This window comes from Mustela nivalis (genome assembly GCF_964662115.1).
Source record: "Mustela nivalis genome assembly, contig: HAP1_SCAFFOLD_770, whole genome shotgun sequence".
Taxonomy (NCBI): domain Eukaryota; kingdom Metazoa; phylum Chordata; class Mammalia; order Carnivora; family Mustelidae; genus Mustela; species Mustela nivalis.
Genome location: NW_028135893.1, coordinates 1 through 23,549, shown reverse-complemented (window position 1 = coordinate 23,549; position 23,549 = coordinate 1). Strand labels below are relative to the sequence as shown.

Genomic DNA, 23,549 nt, shown 5'->3' with positions numbered 1-23,549 from the left:
CCACCTCTGCTAGAAATACCCTGAAACATCCCTGACTCTCTTCTATAAAGAGCCCAGAATCCAGGAGGATCTGAGGAGACAATAAAGATGGAACAGTTGCCTCCCTTATTTTGAGCTCCAGATCTTGGTTAAGGTGACCAAGGACATTTTAGCGGCCCTGGCAGAACTCACTTCAACCCGTCCCCATTGTCAGAGTTTTGTATAGCTGATTTTTGTGGACCCAAGGACTTCGCATCCGTCCCTTCCTCTTTCCATCCTGCCGAGTTACATCCAATTGATTTTAACAGAGATTCGCTTATTCAGTCCCACCAGTAACCGCCACGCTTTATGCAGTACACAGGTCCTGACCAGCAGCAAATGGACAACAGCATCAAGCAGAACGCGGCTGAGAGCAGAGACCTGTGGTTCGCTACCAGAGACCCAACACCAGCCATTAGGGATTAGCTGTTTTCCCGAACGTCTGCAAGAGCTGCCCGGCTCCCCTCCCTGGCTGCCTACCTTTCGGCCTGCCTCGTTATTGTGTAAGTTCATGAGAGTCCGGGCATTCTGCTTGATCTCCCGGGCATCCACAAAGACCTTGGCGAAGCCGATGCCGTAGCGGATGTCGGCAGAGCAGCCACCCCACTTCCAGCCCTCGTCCCGGTGGTACTGGCCTTGCTTCTCCTTGTCGCAGCCACAGTCACTCAGGTTGCCTTGGGTACAGGCAGCTGTGATGGCGTGGGCCACGCCAGCGGCGATGATGGCGTACGTGAAGGCAGCCTCCCGGCTCCCTGTGAGGGGAAGAGTAGGAAGACAGGGGTCAAGTCCAAGGCACCCCGGAAGAAGGCCAGACTTGGGTAAGAAGGGGAGCTGGGCTCACTGAGCACCATTTCTGACCTTCCAGAAATCTCCATCATGGGCTGATGGCCCTGTCTGATGACACCCCACTCCCCCATGCACACACCCACCCAGTCCCATCACTAATGCTCCTGGGCGTCAACTGAGCAATGCACAAGAAAGGCACGCTGGCCAGTTGTCCAGCCTTTGGAAGATCGGATTTGGGGACCCCTCTGTTGATGACCACCTACTGCCCACCACCCTTGACATAGCTGTGTAAACTGTGCACCCATGCACGCTCATAGTATCTGGCGACACACCATAGCAGCATTTCTTAAACACCTACGGTATGCACAGAGGCCAGGGCTTAAATCCCAGTAACGGGAATCCCTGGCTCTGTGTCTTTCAGCCAGCCATGACCCCTCCCTGTGCCTCAGTCTCCTCAGCTGTAAAATGGAGACAAAGCGAGTGTACTTTCTCAGAGCAATGATGGAGAGCATTAAGAATTGGGAGGTTGGGGTACCAGGGCACGGATTGCATGGAGCACTGGGTGTGGTGAAAAATAATGAATACTATTTCTCTGAAAATGAATAAATTAATTAAAAAAAAAAAAGAATTTGTCCATGTCAAGCTGTCAGCTCCATGCCTGGCTCACAGCACCTGCCCGACACAGCAGGTCTTAGGCTCATGGTCCCTATTATTATTGCTGTAGGTCACCTGACATTTATAGGTCCACCCCTCCTCTTCACCACAGTCTACTCACTAGACTGTGAGCCTCTCCAGGGAAGGCTGGCCCCTGTTCATGTCTGTGTCTTTGAGCATCAGTCTGATATAGAAGGCAAGGGCTGGGGAAGGGGAGAGGGACTGCCCACAGTTAGGGTGGAAAAAGGCAGGAAGGAACCTGGACAGGAAGGTTCAATGTGGGGAGGGGGTCTGGGGAGCACTGAGGCTGTGCTTTCCCACAGGTCTTCCTGGCTGTCTGGAGATGGCCCTGCCAGGAGGCTGGAAGTAGTCAGTAGGGATTTACAAAAGCTCTGCAAGAGGGTGCAAAGGTTTTAAGTGGTAATGGAAGGGTCTGAGTAGCTGGGCACAGCAGTGCTGTCCCCCTATCTCTTAACCTCTCTGAGCCTCAGTCTCTCCATCTGCAAAATGAGTTCAAGAGCAGTGTCAGGACAGAGATGAACCCAGGCATGGGAAGCCCCAGGTGAGCACTCAGCAAGTTAGCTCTTGCAGTGGGGTAGAGTGGAGGTTAGGGAGGGCTCCCTGGAGGAAGAGGTTCCACACAGATGAAGCAGGGTCCACCATTCAGGAAGGGGCAGGAAGAAGGGTTCCAGGGTGTTGTGATGTAGATGACCTCAGTGGGGGTGGGGTGGGGGGAATGGGTGACGAGTGGGTAGGCAACCTCCAACCTGCTTCTGGCCTCAGATCATGCTGACCCATGCTCAGGTAGATGATATCCCCATTCAACCCTCATCCACCTCCAGGCCTCCCTCACCCAGGCTGCTAAGACACAAACAACCTGCCTCTGCACTCCATCCCCAGCCACCACCCTCACGCTCTACAGACACAGATGCCTGTGTTCACCTGTGGGATGGGTTTACTACACCAGAGCCCCTGGCTCTGATGTTCCACGCCAGCCCATCCCTGGTACCCTTGTTCACACAGGGCTTCCAATCCCAGGTCCACCACTTCCCGCCTATGCCTTAGGCAAGTTCGTCCTCCTCTCTGAGCCTCAGTCTCCCTGCTTGGGAAATGCAAGCGATGCCAGTGTCTACCTGAGAGGAGTTGTGAAGTTCCGGTAGTATGTGTGACAATCTTAGCCCGGTGCCTGGGTCAACAGACACCCCTACCCTGGGCCCTCTCTTTTTAACTGCATCTCAACCTCTGGGGCATGGAGAAGGACATGATTTGAGCACCTCCCAGATTCCTGGCTCTAAACACATCACCGATCATATCAGTATTAGAAACCATAAGTGTGTCACAAGGGCCCTGCAGAGGGCTGGGCACAAAGTGGCATCGACAGTGGACACATGCACAGACTCAACCTCTGGGCAGGCTGGATACCTGACAACGGTTATGTGAAATTAAGAAATGCTGTGTAAGATCTTCCAGTGCATGGTAGGGCTTCCTGGGAAGGAAAGGGAACCCATGGGGGCCATGTGTAGGAGAGAGGGCTGACCACCAGTAGGGCAAGCAGGAACAGAAGGTGGCCATCTCATGTTGCTGGGCTCTGCAGAAAAGGGAGCTGATGAATTAAGGCCTCAAGGACCAGTGATCAGGCCCTGAGTCCCACCAGGGCAGGACATTGGAAAGGAGCTAGTACTTGATGGACAGACTCCCAGAAAGAGGGTAGATTGGAAAAATCACCCCCTTCGCCAACACCTACATGCACCCAGCAAAGCTAGACAACAAGCAAGCAGGTCTGACATAGCCAGAACAGGAGGTATGAGGGTAAGGGATGAGGAAACCAGAACCTCCTGGGACCTGGGAGTCTTGCCCTTGCCTTTGAGATTTGGCTCCGAATTGTCCCTCTGCATGCTCAGAGGCTGCCAGTTAAGGGCGAAGACTGGCTCCAGGCTGGTGATTCCCTAAGATCCCTGGAGAAGCAAAGCAAAGCCCCCAGGCACCAGCTCCCAGCACAGACTATCAGACACACAAGAAAATAATATACTGGAGACAGCCAACAGTGCGATTAGACCCTCAGTGACATCAAAGAAAAGAGATGGAGCATATACAGAGAACAGGATGAGGGGCCTGGGGTCTTCCCCATTCCACCACTTGCCAGCTGTGTGACCTCAGGTGAGTCACCTCCAGCTCCTCCTCCATAAAATAGGGATGGCAACCACCCACTTTCTTAGGGTAGCTGAGAGGATGAGTAAAACTAACAAAGGTAAAGCATTAACACAGCCTGGTATGAAGGAGACCCCAATATTAGATGTATTAAAATTTCTATTGATGATGGTAGTAACTGTTCTCTGTGAGAGGCTGGGGAGGTAAAGAGTCCAGGCTACCTTGATCTTCATTTATGGTTGGAGGAACAGGGGCCAAGAGAAAAGTCCAGCTTGTCCAGGCCACCCACCCAGTAGGCAGCAGAGGTGAGCTGCAGACACGGCCTTTAGACACCTCATAGAGATCAAGAACGATCCGCAGGATTTAAATGACTTGAGGTGCAGTGGGCACAGCTGGCAGGCTCTGGAAGCTGAAAGGAGATTGGGTCCACTTTATCAGACCAAGAATGGAGTATGCAAATTGAGGAGGGGGCGGGAAGTCAGGCTTGTCATCCGAGCATTACCCTTCTTCCAGACTCCTCCCTGGGGGTGGGGCCAAGGGTATGGTGAGGAGGGGCAGGACCAGCACCCTTCCTGGTAATTTTGCGCAGGGCTGCTCTAACCCCTGTGCTTGATGGTCCCCTGGTCTCTCTGAGCCCCTGAACACACAGCGATGCAGACAGTGACGGACTGACAGCTACCTAAACATGGCTTCAGTTCCCAGGCACCTCCCTTAAGATTGGGGAAAGGGAGATGTACCTTGACACTTTTAACTCCCCTGAGTTCAAGGTGGAACCCCCACACCAGAGTGAAGTCCCATCATGGGCCAAGGTCTTCCTCTCCCTGCCAAGCCAGCCCTCACCTCAGCATCCACTGCCCCCAGAGAAGCCAACTCTGTGGCTTCGGAGTTCTCAGGAACCCAGGTATTGGCTCCTCAAGTCCAATGCCTCTGGATGCTATAGGGTCACTGTGAACCCCTGCCGTTGACCTTGACATTGGGTTTGCCCGCCAATATCAGACTGGCACTGCCCAGTCCCACCTCCCTTTCTTCCTACCACCCACCTGAACACTGAGGATACTGGCCTGGGCATCAGGCAGGCTGAATGACTCCCATCAGGTCTGTTAACTTTCTGAAGCCTCTGTTGCTTCCTCTGTGAAATGGGCATAATGACAGCATCTGTGCATCATGGGCTGTGTAAGTAGACTGAATCATAGAACAAGGGGAAGGTGCTGAGCACAGAGCCTGGCATGTAGCAAGTGTTCAGGAAATGCCAGACATCATGGTTGTTTTTGTTATTATTACTTCCGAGCTCCATTTTGCTCTGTGATGCCATGGAGGTCAGGACAGCCTCACATAGAGGCAAGTGCATGGGGCTGATCCGGCCTAGTCTGTCTCTCTGCTCAGCCACGCTCTGGGTTACCAAGGGGACAAGGACAGTGTCTGGCTCACTACCCCTCCACCTTTTTTTTTTTTAGCTCCCACCACAAGATGTGAGGGATGAATGAATGAGCAGGCCTGCATTCCAGCTGTAACCCTGCCAGAAGCTGGATGACCTTGGGTAAGTCACTTAACCTCTCTGCCCCTCCAAGTCCATGTCTGTAAGTATTACCTATTTCTGTAGGAGGAAATATATACCACCTGGCACATAGCTGGTATTTAAATGTTAGTGAGTGTTACAGTGATGATAACTGATGAACTTACAGGCACACCGTTGGGATGGAGGTACAGAAACTCTCTCCACCCCTAATCTAGTTTTCTCCATGGCCCTTCCTGCCATCTTAGATTTATGTGTTGATCATTTGTTCCTCATACACCATTCCCACTCCCACTGTCCCACTGGAGTATAATTTCCTTGAAGGCAAGAACTCTGTCATATTCCCCATTGGGTCCCAAGAATGACACATAGTAGGTAGTGGTACATTCTGTTGCATGAATGGGTGCATGAGTGGGTGGATGGATGGACAGATGGATGGATGAAGACTCCAAACAGTGGCCAACAACCACGTGACTGTTTTTTAGGGCTTATTTGCCAGGCGCCCTCCTAGGCACTTCAGAAAATTATGTTCACCTAGTCCTTAGGAAAACCACCCCAGGTGAAGTTCAGAGAGGGTCTGACAGCCTACTCCCCCAGAATGTCTGCACCAGAATTAGCCACAGGCTGGGGTGGGGGGATTGTGGAGTTTTGTGGTGGGGGGAGAAGGGCACTGAGCACCTACTATGGGCCAGACCCACACTTGGCTCTCTGTGTGGTATCTCCCAAAAGCCCCACTGGTAGACACCATTCCCCACAGTGTTATGGAGGAGGAGACCGAGACTGAGAGGTAGATGTGATTCACTGAGGCCCCACACCTACAAACTGGCCAGAACTGGGACTCCAGGCCCCTGTGTCCTTTCTCAGTCCCACCCGCCTCCCTTCCTGGCTTTTTGAAGCATCTGAAAGTCCATGGGTAACAGAAATTTCTTTGGCTTAAGGCATGGATGCTTATCAAAATGCCATTTGTTATCAGTTAAAACGTATCAACAAATAATTTAGAAGACCATTGAAATCCGATGGCTTGCTAAGCTAAGAACAGGTTTTGATGGCAGGAAGAATGTAGAAAAGGACCCTTAAATTATTTTTCAAGATTAAAAAAAAATTTATTTGAGAGAGAGAGCACTAGAGAGAGAGAGAATGAGTTGGGGGGGCAGAGGGAGAGGGAGAAGCAGACTCCCCACTGATCAGGGAGCCCGATGTGGGGCTCGATTCCAGGACTCTGGGATCATGACCTGATCCAAAGGCAGACAATAACTGACTGTCACCCAGGTGCCCCAAGGATCCCAAAATCTTAAAACCTCACTCCCAGGGTGAGAGGCTATATAACAGCCTATCCATTCGTGCCTCCTGCACCCATCCCAGATGAATAACAACACCTTATTTTATTAAGGGGAAACTGAGACTCCGAAAAGGGATTTACTCAGGCAGAGCCAGGATGCAAACTTGGAGGTCACCTGCTGTCTCCAGCCATTCCAGGGGACTGCTCTAGACCCTGACCATGCTTGGGACTCACAGCACAGCCTCTGTCTCATCTGCCTGAGGAAGCCCCTTCAGCTGGGTAATTTCCTGAATGCCACCTTGTTTGTGTCTTAGGAGACATCTGCAAGAGTGTGTCTAGGATATCTGTTTTATTGCTGCAGAAACTATGCCCAATGGCACAGTTCACAATAACCATAGCAAAATTAAAAAAAAAATGCTTACTAATTTCAAGGCTCTTCCCTAAGCACTCATTATAGATCAACTCGATCCTGGCAACTATCCAATGAGGTGTGGACCATTATGGTCATCATTTTACAAATGGGGAATCTAAGGCCCAGAGAGGTGATGCAGCCTGCAAGGATTTAAACCCAGTTGGCTGGGCTGCAGAGTCCAACCCACTCTCCTGTCCCAAGGCCATGATACCCACTCTCCTGTCCCAAGGCCATGATACCCACTCAGTCCTACTGACCCCAGCCCCGGCTCTTTCCCAGGTCTTCTGCACAAAGCCAGTGAGCAGCACACACTGGGCTTGGCCATTGCTGACCACGTGCCCTCCAAGAACAGACCTACCACTCTCTGCTTAGACCATACATCTGTCCCTTCTACCCATGAGCCGAGGAAGAACCTCCATCAAATCTCCTTGACCAAGCCATGTGCCATGTTCCTTCGCTCCACAGATATTTCTTGAGCATCTACTAGCACTGGGGCTTAGGGACACTGAGAGGAGAGATTCAGACACAGCCTTATCTCCGTAGGGAGAGAGACAACAAAATCACATCACTCAGTGGCAGCTGAGAACTCTGACGAACATACAACAGAGCAGTGCTGGGAGCAGGGGGCAACTGGGGTGGCTCTGAGGGGCCAGTCATGCAGCGCTCTCTGTGGATCAGAGGGCTCCAGGCCCCTGTGATGACCCTGGCGTGATCTAGCCAATGGCAGAAGCAGGTAAACCAGGAACACAGGGGAGCTGAAGCTAGGTCCACCATCCTGCCCTGCACAGAGGCTCCCCATGTTCCCAGAATCAGAAAATAAGACTCCTAGAGCCACAGAGAGAAAGCCCATGGGTTCCTCCTGGAATGATAGGTTCATGGAGACCAGGAGTCTCAACCAAGGTCAGCAGTGACTCAGTGAGACCAGGTGGACTAGACTCAGGCTCTCTTGGCTCCTGCATGGGGTCTCCACCTTCACCCCATTCCTCCGTAACTCTCCCCCCACCTCCACCCCATCCTCCTTAACTCTCGATGCAGGTCAATTTTCCATCCGGAAGCCCCAGTGGCTGGCTTCAGCTCAAAGCTTGGATAAGATGGGTCTTGTCCATCCCTCCTCTCTACTTTTTATTCAGCTGGGTGACCCTGAGCAAGGACTCTGCCTCCTTGAGTCTCAGCTTGCCCATATGTGAAATAGGAACCACCAGGAGGACACTGGCAAGTTGCCGTGAAGGGTCAATGCAGCCTCTGGGTAAAGAGAAGGTGCTCAGTAAAGCACTGTGTTAACACTGAGGGAAAATGGGGAGTCTGGCTAATGCCCTCCACACAGCTCAGCTCCATAATGATCCCAGCGGGTACAGAGGAAATAAACTGATGAGCCAGTCTGCCCAAAAGATTCCATTCCACCGCCCTGTGCAATCGCTGTAAATGGCTTGCACCGGAATATTATCTGGGTGTATTTACGGTATCTTACTGGAAACCACAAAGTGCATTGTATTTTTTTTTTCATTTGCTATTTAAAGCCAGTGGGTCAGAGAGTGAGCAATCTGCCGTGACACGAGATGAAATATATGATGATTTGGAAAATATACAGATGGAAAAATGCTGCTTTTGCCAGTCCCATAGCATGGTGGCTCTCAGCCCTTCTGGGCTTGGAATGCCACACAGCTGGCTGTCTCCAGCCAGAGGACGCACAGAGCCTCTTGGTGAACAATTGAAGAATCGGGGGTGTAGGGAGTACCTGTCTGGGCTGAGGCTGGTTAAGATAATAGGTCAGTAGAGCTGGAAACTGGGAGAGGGGCATGTGCAGCTTGATCCAACTGCCTCAGATCCAACCAAGGGTCCTCTCCTCCCCCTGAGGCACACACCTCTGACAATCCGCGAAGTGTCAACGTCTGGCCCTTCTGCTTCCGTGCCTTTGTGTGTGCTGTTCCCTCAGCCTGGACATGCCCGTCTTCCCATCTGCCTGGTGATGGGCAAATGTAGCCAGGGCTTAGAAGCAGGTCTCTGGACGCCAATACATCTGGGTTCGAGTGGCAGGACCTTGAGTGAGTTAATTGGCCTCTCAAAGGCCTTCGTTTCCTCCTTTGTAAATTGGGAATACGGGGACCTTTTAAGGTTGTTTGGATGGTGAAAAAAGCGAAAGCTCATGACAGACTCGAAAGCTCATGACAGACTCGGTCCACACCAGGTAAGAGATCAATAAACAGTAGCTTTCACAAGATGCATGCTTGGTTAACCCAATTCTTCAGGACGCAGCAGCAGTGTCCCCTCCCTGAGGGAACTTCCTGATCCTCCCTCCCTCTGACTGTGGCCCAGGGCCTTCGCTTTCCTCACTTTGTGCTGAATTGAATTCTGTCCCTTCCCAGTAGGCTGTGGAGAGCAGGATTGTTTCTCTGAGAAGCGTCCACAGTCGCTGAATGAATGACAGTGCATGTAAAAGCGTGTAAGCATGTGAGTGTGTGTGTGTGTCTGCCTGTCCACCATATGAGAGTTGGAAAGAGAACATTAGAACAAAAGACTCATCTCAAAGAATAGCGTCAGGAGGGCTAAAACCCAGGATGAACTGAGGCTTGCAAAAAAAATGCAAACGAGACAAAAAGTCCTTTGTTCACTGCTTCTAAGCAAGAATAGGGAAAGAATAGGTCTTTCGCTGGGGCAAGATGGCGTATTGTTAAGAAATGGCGCCGAGAAAGTGGAGCTGGCCCGCCCCTTGCTTCTGTCTCTTTCCTTCACTGGAAAGGCCTTCGAATCTGTCCCTCCACGCAGCCATTAGCTCACCAGACATGTGCTCTAGTCTCTTTCACTGCCCAAAATGGGCAAAAAAAGATGGAGCCATTTGTGTGAGAGGCAGATTCCCAGAGGAGGGATCTGAGGCCCAGCAGGTCACTCCAGGGAGAGAGGGAGAGCTGCTCAAGTGACTGGTCTCGAGAAGTGGTGACAAATGCCACCGGAGCAGAAGTCCAGAAATGCTTCCAAGTCACCTGGTTTGCAGACACAGGAAGATGGTATTCCCCTCCTGGGGCCTGAATCCTAGGTCACTGGTGCCCATCCCTGGAAAAATTCTGGCAAGGGAGTACCAAACAGGAGATTGTGAGTATCTGGAAAAGAATGCAGCCGTCCCCAGGAGCACACATCGGGAAATCACCATTTCTTTGTTGACAGTGATGCTGGGGACATTGCAAATTTCTCTATGTGCTAAGAATGTGATTATCTTCCCACATCCTGTCTCTCCCCTGACACAGGGGAAAGAAATTCTTCCAACAGCTCCCCTCCCAGGCAAAGCCCTGCAGGACTGATTCATGTCCTACTCTTTCTGCCCTCCGTACTGTATACCCTAGAGTCCAGGGAACCTGGGTCCCTCTGGATACACTGGCTCCGTGCTGGGTCACACCTGCAAGCCTGTCTTGACTGCTTCTCCTCTGCGACAGCCTTCCCTCCCTCAGTTGTAGACCAGCCCACCTACAGTCCACCTGGTCTTCTGCCCAGTGCCCTCTCCTCTCTTATCAGATTCTAGAGCCCATTTCCAGCCCTGGCCTCGCTGTCTGTCCCCACCAAACAATGAGCACCCTGAGGGAGGAGCCTGTGGCCAATTTATCAGTCTACCATGCAGAAGATTCTAGAGAATATCTGCAGGACAGGTAAGTGAATGAATAGGTAGACAAACTGTGGGGCAGGAAGCGTTTGTGGTGTGTGAGCCCAGGAGAATTTAAATTATATGAATCCAACCAAAAGCACCTAGGGGAAAAGAAATGAAAATACCAAATGCATGGGAATGTAAATTTGCGTAGCCACTATGGAGGAGAGTATGGAGTTTCCTTAAAAAGTTAAAAACAGAATGACCACGTGACCCAGCAATCCTACTTCCAAATATATACCCCCCAAAAATGAAATAGCTCTCTTGGAAAGATACTTGCACACTTGTGTTCACTGTACCATTATTTAAAAATACCCAAGAAGTGGAAACAGTTTAAGTGAACATCAATCGATATGTTGTATCTTAAGTGTATTAATGGATAAAAAAAAAAGTGAGATGGATAGATAGATAGATAGATAGATAGATAGATAATGGGATATTATCCAACCATAAAAAAAGAAGGAACTCTTGCCATTTGTGATGACACAGACGGACTTTGAGGACATTATGCTCAGTGAACTAAGCCAGACAGAGAAAGACAAATATTATATGATCTCACTTATATGTGGAATCAAGAAACAAAAGAACTCTAATGTATATACTTATATTTTAGATGCATACTCTTCTATAGTGGGCATTACTACCTATATATTATACATTCATATGAATGTTTTATGGTAGAAAATCAGGTATTCTGAAATTTTGTGGCTGATTCAAGGGACTTTCAGGGGTAATGCTTACTCGGATAGGTTTCACTGCACATGCCAATGTCAGAAGCTAGCCATTGGGGAAAGACAGAGGACTTGGTGAGTGAATACACCTAGGTCAATTCCTGGTTAGGTCCAAACCCATATTAGGAGCCTGGTCAGTCTGTGAGACTGGTCAGTCTGTGAGAATCCCCAGAGTGGGTGTGTTGGGGCCTCTGAAGAGCAGCTCCACCAGATGGTCTATTAGTCCAAGGTTAGAAATGAATGGACCCTCCAGGGGAAGCCTGTTCAAGCTGCTCTCCTGTCTGTAAGACTTTTCAGAGCCTTTAATATGTGGGTAGCCATTGTAGCTGAGCTCAAGCAAGGAGCACAGCATTCTGAGCTCCCCAATTTATCATCCAACCAACCTCCTATGTTTCTCCAGAGAAGCTGGTGGAGGGAGGGAGAAAGGAGGGGAAGGAAGGGATAGACCCTACCATTCTGCCCAACAGACCAAGAATGCATGTTCAGTTTTGGATTGGGATCAGAATGAAAAGCATTTACTCACAATGGAGGGAACAGAGTGATTCCCATGAGGGAGCTACAACCCAGACCTGGGAGGCAGAAGAGAAAGAAGAACCCAGGCTTTGTCCTCAGGGGCTCAGAGCTACTGCTGGCACACAGGGTAGAGAGCAGCTTCAGGGTGGTTCATCTCTTCATGAGTTTCCTGAGCACCTACTGTGTGCCAGGCCCTGGGGGTGCTCCAGGAGAAGAAGGTTGACAGGCCTGGGTTCCATGGACACCCCCATGGTCAGGGAGATGACTGATATTGGACATATCCTTGCAAAAGTAAGCAATGTCACTTCTGAGAGTGGTAAGTGCTATAAAGATATCATGTGAGTCTCTTGGGAGGGGCAAAGGGATGCTTTCTGATGGCCCTAATCTACAGGTGCCAGGGTCTATAATCCTGCACAAGGCTGGCACCTGGCAAGGTGGGTCATGCAACTCCCCCATTCTACAGATGGGCAGACTGAGGTAGGAAAGTGAGGTACTCTCTCAGAGTCCTGGGGTGGGGTTGGGATGGAAACCCAGCCATATGACTTTGATGCCAGTGCTCACTTGGCTGTCACATGGCCCAGCCACAAGACGAGGTTCTCAAAAACTTGTCTGCTTGGAGAATCTGAAGTCAAGCAGGCTCACAAAAATAGAAGAATCTTCCAGAATAAGGGAATTAACTATCCATCTCAGCTCTGCCACAAAACAGCCATGTGACTTTGGTCAGCCTCCAGCTTGCTCAGAGCCCAAGATGGAGGTAGACAGACCTCCTTTCATGGGGACAGATGAGGCTATGCATGAGGCAGGGCTGTCACAGGGCCTGGCCCCATGGATCCTCAACGAAAAGACAAAAGAAAGGAGAGTGAAGCCCCACATGAGCCATCACTCCTGGGGTGCTGCCCAAACCAGCCTTCCTCCCCTATGCTATGACTCAATATTACAATCATGATGGCCAAGCCCGAGGAAAGAACACACAAGTGGATGAGAAAATGGGCAAAAAGCATGAACAGGCAACTCACAGAAGAGTAAAATGTGTATAGCTAATAAATACAGGAAGAGGGTTCACCCGAATTACTTCTCAGGGCAATGCAAATCAAGACAGCAGTGTTTCCCACTGTTCCCTGGGCAAAAATGAAGTCTTGGATAATGCCAAGTGTTGGAGAAGCTGTGGATCAACACCACAGGCTGGCAGGAGTGGCACTTGGCACAGTCACTGTGGAAATCAGGTTTGCTGTTCATACCTTGTGACCATCCACTCCATTCCTCTGTATACACCCAAGGGAAACGTGCATACACTAGCACCAGGAAACATGCACAAAGGGGCCCATGGTGGCAATGTGACAAGTCAATGCTTAGAGGTGGTCCAGATGACCCACCACCAAAAGCATGGAAGCATAGATCAGAGTCTACTACTGCAGCCAAAAGGGATCCACAACAGCTGAAGGAACACGGTGGATGGGTTTTATTGCTATTGAGGGATAAAAGTAAATCCAAAAGATCAGATATAGAGTGATGATGTCTTTTCATTATAAGATTAAATACAACTAAAACCAAATAATTTCTTTCTGGGAACTATATCAATATGATAAAACAGACAAAAACAAGCAAGGAATGGGAAACCCAAGATTCAGAATGGAGAAAGCATGGCTCAGGAGGGAGTGGCAGGGGTACACAGGGGATGGTCAGAGGAGGGCGTGTAAATTACTCATTCTTGTTCTAGTTGTTGTGCTGTGTGGCAGATTCAAGGAGGGAGGTTCATTGTGTTATTTAAGAAAATGAAAAGGGGCACCTAGGTGCTTCAGTGGGTTAAAGCCTTTGCCTTGGCTCAGGTCATGGTCCCAGGGTCCTGGGATCGAGCCCTGCATCGGGCTCTCTGCTCAGCGGGGAGCCTGCTTCCCCCTCTCTCTGCCTGCCTCTCTGCCTACTTGTGATCTCTGTCTTTCAAATAAATAAATTTAAAAAAAAAAAAAAAGAAAAGGAAAAGGCTGAAGGGAGTGAATACTTTCTCAAGCTGTCAAGGGCCACACTAGGTAGTAGGCGATAAAGCTGATGTGGGGCCGCATACAGCATTTTAATAATCTTTGGCATTTAAGACCCATGAAGAGCTGGCCCACAATCTCATCTGAGACTACTAACCCCCCTACCTCCAGAGGCTGCAGACCCGTGTTCAAGATCCTTTTAGCAATCCAACTTCCATGTCGTTGCCACATGTCAGCCAGGGACCCTATTTACTGGTGAAACTCTTCTTACTCTTTAAGGCCCAGATCAAAGGCCATCTCCACTTTCTAGTTCACTTGTCACAGAGGAGATTAGGACACAGAGACATCAAGGGCATGCACAGGGGAAAGACCATGTGACACAGGGAGAAGATGGCCATCTGCAGGCCAAGGAAAGAGACTTCGGAAGAAATCGAACCTGCTGACACCTTGTTTTTGGACTTCTGGCCTCCAGAACTGTGAGAAAAGGAGCATCTTTGTCTAAGCTGCCCAGTCTGTGGTTCTTTGTTACAGAAGCCCGAGCTGGCTAATGGACTCATGAGCAGGCCCTCTCCCCTGAGAAGTGGTCTAGGTGGGGCTCCCAGGTCTGGCCAACAAAAGCACTGCTTCCCTTGGGCATGTGATGAGACACATGACCCAAAGTCCAGTCCTGTTAGCTGATCCAGGTGGGATAGACCTTAGGACTTCTGTAGGTGCCCCCAAAGAAAAGCTAATGCTTTAAAAACACACACACACACACACACACACACACACACACACACACACACACACACATTTAGAACCTGGAAGTTGTGGTTCTGGCATATTCAGAGCCATCTGGCTTCCCCAAGAGGCCATTCTGGGGTTGGTAGAAACCATTTCAAGGATCAGCACCATCCCTGACTTTGCAATGACTTAAGCAAACATAAATTCCTCTCTTGGCCTGATGAGAGGGCTTGAACTGGGTTTCCGTTTCTAGCATGCAAGAAGGCTTTGCTGGGTACATGCTCATGGCCTTCTCCTGAGATACAGACAGTAAAATTTAGAACATTCATGAGGGGAGACAGAGCCATGAAACACAGAGCCAAAGACCAGAGTGGAGGCTGAGGAAGTGGTAGAAGGTGAGGCTTCGCGTCTCAGCATGAGACGGATAACTATGCCAAGGGGCAGCGCCCCCCCCCCATGTCAATTTTCCCCTTCTTCCTCCTCAGTCACAGACCCTGAGCTGGTCTCAGAGCTACTCTGAATAAAAGACTACACTTCCCAGCTTCCCTTGCAGCTAGACGTGGTTATGTGACTGAATTCTGGCCAATGAGGTGTAAGTAGAACTGTGGGGTTGCAGGGGGAGGCCATGTTTCGGGCCATCCAGAGTGAGGCCTTGATGGCCAGACCTCTTCCCAAAGTCAAAGACCTTACTCTTGATGCCTCACCAAAAGGCAGGCTTGTTGGCTGGTCATTGCCAGGAAGAGGCAATCCCATGAGGGCAAGAGCCCCGAAGGCACTGAGGAAGAGCCCAGGAGCCAAAATCTGAGGTGTCCTCAAGCAGGGTATGTTTACATATGAGGAAACCAAGGCTCAGAGGAGAAGTGACTTCTCAGACACCTGGGGGTCTTATGTGGGCCTCCTCGTCCTCTGCTCCACTGCTACCACCTTTCAGGTTCCAGGCCAGGGTAACTCCTTCCTAACTGGCCTTCAGGTCATCAATCCTACCCCCATCCTCAGCATCACTACCAAAGCAGAACTTCACTCACGGCACAGTGTCACCTCTTGCCAGGAAAACTGGACCAGACTCCTAACTCCCACCCTGACCCCTCCATAGTTCATTCTATTCCCAGCTGCTAGAGCAAGGCTACTAGATCCAAAGTCAGATCCTGTCATTCCCTTGCTCTACATTCACTGGAGGAAAACCCAAATCTCTGACTTGGTCTGACAAATGTCACACTGTCCAGCTCCCGGCTGCTTCTCTGACCTCTGAGACTTCTTCTTCCCCCTGATCACTGTACTCCAGTTATACCATCCCTCTCACTGGTCCTCAAACAGCCAAATATGTTCCTGGCTCGGGGCCTTTGCCCATCTATCCTCTTTGCCCAGCATGCCCTTCCCCAGACATGCCCATGGCTCACCTCCCTCATGAATCCAGAGGCCTTCCTTGACCAAACAGGCTGGAACAGCAGCCTCCAGCCATGGTGGGCACTCAGTAAATATTTGGTGAACGTATGAGTTAAACAAATGAATGAATTTTATAGCGACTCTTCAATGAGCCTTCCAGAATGACTGACTATTAAGCTGGATCATGTGATGTTGCCATTTTTGCAGGTCAAAAATCATTGAATAGAGGCTATTTCATACAGAATGACCTTACTTTGGAAGCTACGCCTTTGCTCCAATTCTGCAATGGCTCCCACCACCTAGTTTGAGTTCAAACTGGTCAGACTGATGCCACATGCCTCTTGGACCTGACTCCCAGTCACTTCCAGGCCTGTGGACCTGTCGCCCCTACCACTGCTACGCCCTGGGTTTTCTTAGGCTCCTCTCTTTGCCTTGGTTCCCTGAGGCCACTCAACGTGCAATGGACGTCTTCAATTCTACAACTCTTGTCAGCTGGAAGGGCTGCTGGACAGCAGGGCTCCTGGCACCATAACCCTCCTTTTATCCCCCAAATGCATGGTGATAATGCCAGGCTATGGGCTGGTTCTTCCAAGACTGCGGGTTCTTCCAGGGTGCCATCAACCTAGTCCCGGGACACCCTGTCACTAACTTTCAATGACCTTGGACAAGTCCCTTCTGAGCCTGTTTCCTCGTCTGGAACATCTCATATGTCAGCAACACACAAGTTTAAAATAAGGCCAGAGCCCAGGCCTGGGTCCCAGGGACAGGGGACTGGGGAATGTGAGCAAGAGAAGGCAGAAAAATCATGGGTGCCCACAGAAGGCTCCCCAGACAGGGATTTCAGGGACCTAAACTGGACTCCCAGTGTGGATGCCACCTCCTGGTGTGAGCCAGGGCAACCCCCCCCCCTCTCTGGGCCCCGTTCTCTACCTGAAAAGTCAGCCCTGAGGCTGGAAGAGGGAGAAGGAAGGGCAGGTGGGACAAGGCAAAATTCTAACCACGAAGATGTTGGAAAGGGCACATGGTGTAAAGAGAAGTTCTAAAAGAGGAGGCCACAGTGCTCCCTGCCAACCTCACCGTGAAGCGGGGGTCTGTCCCCCTCAGGAGTGGATAAGCAGGTGCCTACAGAAGACAGTGACCAAACAAGACCCGCTCAGGACTGAGAAAACCAAGAAGGAGGAAGGAAACACCCAGTGATGAGTGCGGCGGGGAGCCCAGCTCTCATGGAGCTGGCATTCCCAAGGGGTAAGGAACGAGTCACAGTGCCGATGAGCTGAAGCTTCGTGGTGTGAGGGACTTTAGACCCCAGTGATCAAGGGAGGCCCGGAGGCCGTGACAGAGAGGTCTGCACAGAGAATGAGGGGCGTTCTGGGGTGCTGGCTGTGAGAAAGGATCTGAGGCAGAAGGAATGTGTGGTGCTGGGGACCCAGGGCTGGACAGTGTGGTGTGCGGGGCGGAGGGGGGCAGGGGGGGAAGATGGGAGCAGAAGGGGGCAGAGGTCAGCAGTGCTTTCAAATGAGAGGAAGACTCCATAGAGTTTTAAGTAGGGAAAATGACATGACTTCATTTTCATTTACAAAGGAGGACCCTGCCTGCAGGAAGGTCTCCAGAATAGCCAGGGGGCAGTGGGATGCCAAGGGATGGGGTGGGGGGGTTGGGGGGGTGGGGAGGGTTGCGGTGCTGGGGAGCCCAGAGGCGCCAGCTGTGTGACCGGAAGGGAGGAAGTAAGGACACAGAGAAATGGCTGGATTTAGGGTGAATCATTTCAATATCCACTGAAATTACTGATGAGGGAGAGAGAGAACTTGGGGGGTGCCTTAGCGCCATCCCGTAGGCCCGGTGAACTATATCTGCAGCCCAAAGAAACCTGAAGCGGACTTATTTCCAGGGAAGTTCACAGCTTGGCAGCAAGCCTGTGGACTTCCCAGCCCCATAGTCCAGACACACACAAGCAGAATACAAAACATGGCCTTTTCCACAAAATATGGAGGCCTCTCAATGACCAACCTCCTTTCCACCAGGTTTTCTTCATAACTGCTTTGAAAACCAAAAGTGTGACCTGACCCATGTCTCGGTGCATGTATCTGTGTGTGTGTACACACATAGACGCACGTCCCATGTATGCATGCCTGAGCAACACACAATTCCCACAGAACAGGGTTTGTAAATTCAAATGTCCACAGTAGCCTGGTGAGTCATGAAAGTGGACTGTGTGATAATAGGGAGTAGTGAGGACTGTGGCAGGGGTTCCATTTAAAGGAATCTTCATTGTCAGCCTGACCCCCTAATAATTGTGTAGGCACATACATAAGTTATCAATAGATCTTCCACGTTTTAAAAAAAAAGCCAGAAATTCATACTTTGAGGTAGAAAAGTTATTTTTTTAAAAATTGGACTTCAATTTAAGAAACATCAGTGCTTTTTCAGCTGACTAGCCTTTAGGCCACTGGTTGCTGGTTTTCAACTTTGCCATAGGTGGTTGGAGTGGTTTGGAGTTGAATTAGAGAGCCGACCCTCCCCAGGAGACCTGATTCAAGTCATGACACCTGCAGATCCCATGCTTAGGAGCATTGCAGCATGGGGCAGGTAAGAGGTTCGTAGAGGGATCCTGAGGCTATTCTGGTCTCCCACAGCCTCTCAGACCTTGCATAAGTTGTCTGGGTGAGCACATACCCACTTTGAGCTCCTTCCCGAAGACGGTGCGCTCCCCTAGTGCTGAGCAGTTCCAGCGGCCATTGCGGAACTGAAACTGACACTCGTCGAGACCCATTTGTGAGCCTTCTCCTATGACGATGATGGCGTCGGGTCGGCTCTGGCAGATTGCCCGCTGTCTGGGAGCTAGGCCCGGGATCTTGTTACAGATGATGCTCGCGCCCAGAGCTACCACCGAGGAGAAGCCACTGGAGCAAGGGGACACAGAGAAAAGGAGTGTTAGGCCAGCAAGGTGGGGGCATGGCCTCCACGCCCTCCCGGGGTATCTGAGGCTGTTGTCCCCACTCCTCCCACACACATACAGATCATACTACCCCCCTACCCCGTTGCTCCCAGCAGGGGTCTCCCAACTTTTTGATACTGCACCCCAAACCCACAATTACTCATTTTGCAACCCATATCGGTACTTGCCTAGAATGTATAGTCAATATGAGTGAGGCCTGATTTCCTTTTACTCTACACACAAAAAAGACATATACTGCAAATATGACATTGTGCACAAAGCAAGTTGCCTTCGGATTTATGGTAGGGTTCAACTGAGATGAAATTTAAAATCATGCAAACTAAAACCCATTATTGTTTAGGAATCATGTCTGTGTGATCAAACTGCAAAGGCAAGCAAGGGGACGATAATCACAAGTTTCCTGCAGCGGGGGCTCTGAAAGGTTGTGGGGACACGTTAAAAAAAAAAAACTGCAACTGCTTTTACATGTTATATTTACTCTCCAGTATGTATGATCTATATCTTCAAAAAGTAATTGTGAATGGGAGGTCTGGTGTTTTCTTTCTGTGTGCCCATGGAGCATGCGTACCCCACTCCAGGCATGATCAGTCCTAAAGGATGCCTATGACTCTTCATACAGTTCTTGTCTTCTTTATTCACCTTCTGTGCAGGTAGATATTGGTTATTTCGCAGGTGCCAAGCACTATGCTGGGAGAGAGGCAGGGGCCTACCCTCCAGGAGTTCTGAAGGGAGACCACACCCATTTCATAAATGAATAAAACAGACCATTTCAGACCATGGCAGGCACTATGAGGAGAGTAAACCAGGAGGCCGTAAATGAGGAGGGTGGGCTTGGGAGGGAAGAGAGAGGGGACAATTTAGCTGGGGTGGTCAAGGATGGCCTTCCTGGGGAGGTGCAGTGCAGCACGGCCTGAATGGCCAAGAACCAGTCATAGGAAGGTCTGGAGCAGAGTAATCTGGGCAGAGGGAAGAGCAAATGTCCATTTCTTGGTAGGGGATGGCAGGGGCAGCAAGCAGAAAGATGCCACAGAATCTGGTGTAGGGCTCAGGGACGGAGAGAGTCTGAAGACACAATCTGGTAGAAAGGGCTAGAATTTTCTCAGGTGTATCAGGTAGCACTGAAAGGCTATATGCAGGAAACTGATGGGGTCCCATCCCTCCAGCCCCACAGGGGAGAGGAATGTGGGGATGTGGGGTGCCAGAGCAGGAGCTTGGAGAAGAGACAGGGAAGAGGGGTGGTGGCTTGGCCTAGGCAGTAGCTGGAGTGGCAGCAGATGGAGCTGACCAAACTTCCTGATGGGCTGACTGAAGGGTGGAGCTGAGCAGAGGAATGGGGAAGGGTTTGAGGGAAAGACAGGCGTCAGTGTGACTCTGGGGTATCTGGCGGGGGTAGGGCCATTTCCTAATATCAAGATAACCCCAGACAAGCTCCAGTGACGACCCTGATGATGCAGGTAGCCCTTCCTTTGCACAAAGATGGTCCACATGTCTGGAGCTTTTAAAGAGAAGACCTCACCTCTGATGCCTTATTCTGGACATAATAATAAGAGCGCTTTCATTTATTGAAGGTCACAGCCAGCCCTGGGCAAAGTGCCTCACACTTTCCATCCTGGGACTCAGCTACAGGAAGTTGTTCTGGAATTGGAATTTCTTAAAGCGAGGATCTGTGTACCCAGAGTGCAGGAGAAGAGGTGACCCCCACTCCTCTCCAAGCACATTACTGACTGGTCCCTACCCTATTTCCCTCAATCCTGCCTTACACTGGCCCTCTTCCTGCCTCCTGCCCTTTGTCCTTACTTGTTGCCTTCCCTGGAATCTCTCTCTTCCCCCTGAGCTTCACAGGCTTGGCTTCAAGGGATACCTTCTTTGACCACCCCAGCTACAGGAATCTGCCTCACCCTCTCACCCCTCATAACTTTGCATCACAGTCTCTGTTTTGTTTATGTCATTCTCTGGATTACTTATGATCTTCTGCCATGGTTGGTTCTGTGTGCCCACTTTGTTTATCACTTGTCCTTCTCATTGGACTATGAGCTCTTTGAGGTAGGGATGATGTTTGTCGGGTTACTAAATGGCTTCTGAATGAATGGATGATGAATGGGTGAACTATGGAGTTTCTAAAATATCACTCAAGGTAAGTACCCATGACACAGCAGGTGTGCCTGCCCAAATATGCCCCGAATGCATCAGTGAACTTTTGCAGCATCCCTACCATGCCAAGGCAGGAGCGTAAGTGTTGCTGCAAACACGGGATACATGTGACCTTTCTAAACAGCCTGGTGGGCAGGATTCACCCTTTCACATATCTGAAAATTGAGGCTCACAGAGATTGAGATCTGGAGGCTAGTGGGTCACCGATCTGAAACAGAAGCCTTGCTAGAGCTCTCATTCATTCATTTCAGCCACTGAAAGAGAGTCTAACACGGCCAGAGCTAGAATGTTTGAAATGTTTGAGGAAGAGGCAGCATGGAAAGATCATCAAGCAGAGATGTTTGGGCCACAAGTCAGGGAGAACCTGTCAAGCCCTAGCTGACGGCCAGGGAACTCCCACCCCAACAGAGTATAATGATGTATTAGAGTAAAAAATTCATAGGAACAGTTGTCTAGCAGCTAAAAGTTCGGGCCTAGAGTGCCATCGAAGCTCCTCCCTTGGCCTTCTAGCTGTGCGGCCTTGGGCAAGTTGCATCCCCTCTCTGTACTTCAGCTTTTCCATCTCTAAAAGGAGGATATTGATTTTTAATCCTCATTTCACAGTGTTGCTGTGAACATTAAATGTGTTAAAACACAGAAAGTGTTCAAAAGGTGCCAGGCACTTAGTATGTACTCAATTAATGTGCTGCTTTGTGGTTTTTGTTATTATGGGATTTGTTTATTACAGGGGGACAGTGCTTGAGTCGCTGGAACGAGCCACATTAAGTAAGAATACCACAGATACCCTGCCATCAGCCCTTGGCAGGGAGGAACTAGGCACATCTGGGGAGCCAGAGGCTTCTTGAGGACCTTGGGACTTTACCCCCCATGCCCATTTTACAGATGGATAACGGGAGGCTTAGGGAGCAGCAGGGCCCAGGGCCAAATTCACCCTGCAATTCCTTTTCCTGACTTGGATCTCTCCCCGCCACAAAGGGCGACTGCCGGCCGGGCTGAAGGCTAGCTAGCGTCCTTCGTAGCTCCCTCCCTCCAGGGCAGCGCCCCCCCCCACCCCCGCCGGGCCAACGAGGTCTCTGCGAGTCGGCGGGAGGTCCCGCGGGCGGGGCAGCCAGGGGAGGTTATTTTCTGTTGTTTTCCCTTTCTCTCTCCCTTCCCTGGTCCCTCCGCCCCGATTCTAATTAAAAAGAAGATAAAGCCTCACGCGGCCAGCGCCAATCAGCCCGACCAGCTTCCTGGATGCTGGACGCGCGCGGGGCGGCGGGGCGCGGGCCAAGATGATTAAAGCAGGGAGAAAAAAGCCACCCAGACGCGGACGAATCAATAACACTTAAAACACACCCGCAGGCAGACAGCGCGCGAGCCCCGCAGCCGCCTCTCCGCCTGCGGTCGCCTCTCGGTCCGCGGTCGCGGCCGGCGGCCGCCTTGTCCGCTCTTCGCGCACCTGCTTGCAGCCAGGGCCGTTCAACTTGCGAAAAGCCCGCTACCGAGACGCGGGGTGGGAAAAGGGGAGGAGTGATACTTGGCAAAACACAAAGGCTCTGCCACACACAGACACACACACACTCTCGCTGCAGCCCCCGCAGCCGGCCGCCTCCCCAAAGCCGGGCAGTGGGGAGATTCCCCCCAACCCCCGGCGGTGGGAAAGCAGGTTTTGTGAAACCAGCCAAGGTGGCCCTTTAGCGCCAGTACCTCTATCAAACCCTAAAGCCCCCAACCCCTACCCCTCCGTGCTTCACATGCATTATCTCCTAAGTACAAAGGGTGACTGGCCCTGTAAATGCGGCTCCAAGACGCGTCCTGAGCCACCGCCTCCCACTTTCCAGCCAGAGCGCCGCCCCGGGCCCCACCTCCGTGGAAATGCTGGAGTGCAGCAGGGAGGGCTGCTCCGCGCGCCAGAGGACTCTGGTGCCCGGTTTTAGGGGGCGGGGTAGCCTGCCTCTCTTTGGCGCTGGCTCTTGGAGGTTGCCTCTCTGGGTGTCTAGGGCCATCTCTCGTCCCACCTTTGTGTGTGTGCGTTGGGGATGGAAGGAGCTGTCCCCTTGGCCTGGGAAAGGGCTCTAGGAGTATTGAGGGTTCTTGGAAATTGGGTGGTGTCAGGGATCTGAGAGCGGTTTATGTTTGCGCCAGCGAAGGTCCCTCCCTCTAGGTACCTGTTCCCCGTTGCAAGGACCGGCCCCGCCTGCTACCCGGGGACTGCCCTGTCTCCAGGAGAGGCTGTGTCCGTGACTCTGTGAACAGAAGTCCTCTCGGGCTCTGGGGTCTGAGCTCCTTGGGAGCGGCTGTCGTCCTGACTCCTGGCTCCGGTGTTCCTGGGGGAACCTGCTGTTTCTATGCCCGGGTCAGAAGTGACCCTAGGAGAGGCTGGCCTTTGCAGCAGCTAATTCGGAGTCCCCCAGGCTGCACCGTCGTACTGGTTGTCTCTGGTTCTGAGGGTTACCCGACTCCGACATCTTCAGGAGGGCCGGACTTCTGCCCAATCTCCAGAGCTGTGAGCGCCCCTAGGGCGCCCGCCTGCGGGCGGGGGGGCGGTGTCTTTGTGCGCCCACCCAGACTCTCTGAGGGGCCTAAGAAGTTGGTGGCCAGCGGCCGACCCCCTCCCCGGGCCAGGCCAACTTTGCCGGGACACGCGTGCAGGGGATGCGAGCGGCCCTTACCCGATCCGGAGGTAGACCATG

At 51.3% G+C, this 23,549-nt stretch overlaps 1 pseudogene across 1 annotated transcript; it reads right to left on the bottom strand.

Moving 5' to 3' along the window:
* Positions 1-264: 264 nt before the first annotated feature.
* LOC309857489 (protein Wnt-7a pseudogene) lies at positions 265-23,548 on the bottom strand (annotated as a pseudogene). The gene is made up of 3 exons (XR_014316532.1): positions 23,529-23,548; positions 18,441-18,667; positions 265-770 (listed from the first exon to the last, which is right to left on the bottom strand). The product of XR_014316532.1 is annotated as a protein Wnt-7a pseudogene (transcript).
* Between the last annotated feature and the right edge of the window lies 1 nt (position 23,549).